Consider the following 4,217-nt stretch of genomic DNA (forward strand, 5'->3'; position numbering starts at 1 on the left):
GGAATAAGCAGGAGCTCAGACACCTGCTTCAAGCTGGGCTCCCCAGAAGCTGGCCTGGAGGAAGGGTGCTGAGTGTTAGTGGTTTATCTGGAGAGTGATCTCAGGCAGCACCGCCCATGCAGTGGGAGAGAGGGACGGAGCGGGAAGGAAGCACGTGCAGGATGTGCTAATAATGAAGAGATGAGTTCTGTGAGTGGAAATATATTCTGCCAGGGACTCTGGGAAATGGTAGAAATCACGAGTGGTTTAATCTCCAAACTTTCTCCTTTATTGGCTGAAGGCTACTCCAGGCCCATTAACTCCCCAACCCCTCCTGAACTGCCCCAGACATGGGCCCCCCAAGAAAGCCCCCAGGCAGAGAGCCTCAAGTGCTTGAAGTCAGAAGCCTCTGACGCTGATGGGAATGCTAGGTGCCAGGAAGATCCAGGCTGGGTACAGAGGGCTGCTCTACCACCTCAGACAAAGATAAACTTGAATCGCGACTCTGTGTGTTACATGATTTATGACTTCAGGCAAAGAAGGACCCCATTGTAGATGATACATTGTATTTGTCTGTTCTGTATCTGCTATGTCTCCACCTAGAATGGTTCGCATCTTATTTTTTTTCCCCATAAAATTGACTGTTGGCTGGAAGCAGACCAGGTGTCTTATAGGAGGTCCTGTCTCATGCTTTTGTCTGTTTCTTCATGTACTATTTTATCATGGTACTCTACTCCCTGTATTCCCTACAAACTGGTTGTTAGATCTAAAGACATGATTAGCTTTAAGCTAAACATTTTGGCAAGAATCCCCCCAGGAGGTGCCCTGTACCTCACAGAGCATCCCATCAGGAGGCTCCCCACCTCTGGCTGTCCCATCTCTAGCTGTGCTGAGGTCCTCAGTGGGCAAGGTGGTCACAGCTAGATCACTCTGGTGAGAGATTCTTTATTTGTAGTAAGGAATCCAAATAGCACTGATTCTGGATTCCCATGGAAATTAAATGATATAGTCAACGCTCCATAAATACAGTTGCTGCTGCTGCTGCTAAGTCGCTTCAGTCGTGTCCGACTCTGTGCAATCCCATAGATGGAAGCTCACCAGGCTCCCCTGTCCCTGGGATTCTCCAGGCAAGAACACTGGAGTGGGTTGCCATTTCCTTCTCCAATGCATGAAAGTGAAAAGTGAAAGGGAAGTCGCTCAGTCGTGTCCGACTCTTAGCAACCCCATGGACTACAGCCTACCAGGCTCCTCCATCCATGGGATTTTCCAGGCAAGAGTACTGGAGTGGGCTGCCATTGCCTTCTCCGTTAAATACAGTAGGGGTTCCATTAAGAAGGATAGCACATTTGAAGTACAGACGGAGGACAGAAGGAACTGCAGTGAATGTACCCTTGACAGCTTCAGAAGGACAGAATTTTAAACTGGGTTTTAAGAACAGATGTCCTGGAGAAGGAAATGGCAACCCACTGCAGTACTCCTGCCTGGAAAATCCCATGGACAGAGGAGCCTGGTAGGCTACAGTCCATGGGGTCACAAAGAGTCAGACAGGACTGAGCGACTTCATTTTCACTTTCACTTTAAGAACAGATGGGGGAGAACTGCCTCCTGGTGTCAGTTACAAAAAACAAAACTACAAAGCACTGGTACAAATAGCAACATGGTTTAGGAAAGAGATAAAAGTCAAAGCAGGAAAGCTGTGATGAGGAGAGATTGTGGGAGGATTTAGGTATCATGTTAAGTCTTTTGGATTTTATTTTGTGGCAATAAAAAGCCTTCACAGGTGAGATTTTGTTTTAAGAAATGTTCAACTTGTGTTTCAAGAGTATAATGATTCTTGAGACCTTTTATTGCCCTTCAAGACCCTCTCTCACCTTCCTCAACCTAGTTCTCTGCCCCCAGAAGCCACTCTGGCTGGACCACGTCAACACATTTTCTTGGTTTCTGGCTTCTGTGTGGTTTGGACCGGCGAGAATCCTGAGCAGCATTGAGAAAGGCTGGCATCTGGGACCCTTTTCGGCAGCGCTTCCACCTGGACAAACACCTGCTCAAGCAATAAAATACAAAGAAACTATAAGGGACTAAAAATAACTGTGTGCGTGTGAAGTTGGGGCAAATTCTGTACAAAAAAAAACACATAATGACAAAAAAAAAAGAAACCCAACTGCCACTTCTGAAGAGCTGGAGCAAAAACAACCGTTGGGAGCAAAAGCGAAGTGCCGTGCATGCCCCTTGCACTCAACATGGCCCCCGGCTTCACCCCTATCCTCACCCCATAGAAGGAACCAGCTCACCCTCCTCGGGGAGCAAGTAAGGGAACTTGTTACTTGTTCTCGCTGCTCCCTGCGATAGCAGGGGCCCCAGAAAAGGCTTGCGTGAATTTCTGCTCTGGCCTCTAGTCAGTTTCTATTGATTGGACTTCGCTGGTGGCAGTGGGTAAGAATCTGCCTGCCAGTGCAAGGCAGACCGGTTCCATCCCTGGTCCAGGAAGATCCCACATGGCTTGGAGCAGCTGAGCCCAGGCTCCGTGACTACTGAAGCCCGTGTGCCTGGAGCCCGAGCTCTGCAACAAGAGAAGCTCTGAAATGAGAGGCTGAGCACAGCAGCTAGAGAGTAGCCTCCGCACTCCGAAACCAGGGAAAGCCCAAGGGCAGACATGAACATCTTGGGCAACCAAAAAAAGAGTTTTTTTTTTTTTTATTTTTATTGATTGAAGAAGGCCAAGAACCCCATTCAGCATCAATCTGAGTTGCCATAGGGTTCCTGCTGCATATTTCAGTACAGTTCTCCCTCGCTTTTTGAAAAACTGCTTTATGCCACTATGCTTTCGTGAAAGACCTACATTAGTGTCTGCTTTTGCTAACTGAAACAGATCCAGAGAGAATTTTCACTTTTAAGAAAAAAGGCAAAAAGGAAAAACTAGCGTTCCGTTCGTTTTGCAGCTAGTGAGAGCAGCACCACCCAGCCCCTCCCCTGGGAAGCACACTCGGCATCAGGCGGCCACAGCTTTGAACTGTCTATGAGCACCTGTGCTCTATCTCTACTTATTCTGTGCATCCATTAGCAAGGTGTGTCTTAAGACAATTGCTTCTTCACTTTATGCTGTTTTAACTTACACAAGGTTTCACAGGACACTCTACTTTCAGATAGCAGGGGAAATCTGTATTACATAATGACTCCAAGAGAAGACCCTCAAAGTAGGATTCTGGGATTCATTTGCTTATCTACTTGTTCAATCGCTCAGTTGTGTCTGACTCTGCAACCTCACAGACTGCAGCATGCCAGGCTTTCCTGTCCTTCACCGTCTCCCGGAGCTTACTTAAACTCATGTCCATTGAGTCAATGATGTCATCCAACCATCTTATTCTCTGTCGTCCCCTTCTCCTCCTGCCCTCAGTCTTTTCCAGCATCAGGGTGTTTTCCAATGAGTCAGTTCTTTGCATCAGGTGGCCAAAGTATCGGAGTTTCAGCATCAGTCCTTCCAAACAATATTCAGGGTTGAAGCTCAAATATACCAGAAGGAAAGACCTGTCCAGCCACTGGTCTGGCAGAGACAAAGGAAGACACGGAGATGAATGTGTGGTAGAGGAAGGAGGCTCTGCAGTGTCCAGTTAACAGGTATGGGGACTGGATCCGCTACTGTTGGTGTCATTTGATTTTTCTTCCTTTTTCCCTTTGCTACTTTGCATGAAAAATCCCAGTGATCACTAATGTTTTAGCTCCAGCCCCGGGCATGATTGAATTGACATTACCTCATGACAATTCAATAGCTGGTAGGACTTCATGTATTCTCTGTGATGAAGACATAAACTTGGTTCACAAACAAGTTTGGGTGGGTGTTAAGGGGCCAAAGAAAGGAGAGTACCAGAGGGCTTGTGTACCACTCCAGATCCACGAGGCTTTTTACTACTAATTCTATCAGTTGTCTCCCTCACCTTTTGGGCTGTGGTCTGGTTCTCACACAGTCTGAGCAGCTCTGATGAAGGGATGAGAATGAGGGGAGGGTGTTTATTCTTGGCTCCTATCCTGGTCATGGTCTCTGGCTGGCTGCCGCTCCCACAACCAAAGGACACAGGTCCTGTCATGGGGGTGCTATGGCCTGAATCGTGTCCCCAAAAATTAGTATGTTGAAGCCCTAACCTGCTAATACAACTGTATTTGGAATAAGGAGTTAATTAAGGTTAAATGGGGGCTTCCTAGGTGGTGCTGGTCATAAAGAATCTACCTGCAACCCATGCAGG

The sequence above is a fragment of the Bison bison genome, unplaced genomic scaffold (assembly GCF_000754665.1).
Source record: "Bison bison bison isolate TAMUID 2011002044 unplaced genomic scaffold, Bison_UMD1.0 scf7180017864537, whole genome shotgun sequence".
NCBI classification, from domain to species: Eukaryota; Metazoa; Chordata; class Mammalia; order Artiodactyla; family Bovidae; genus Bison; species Bison bison.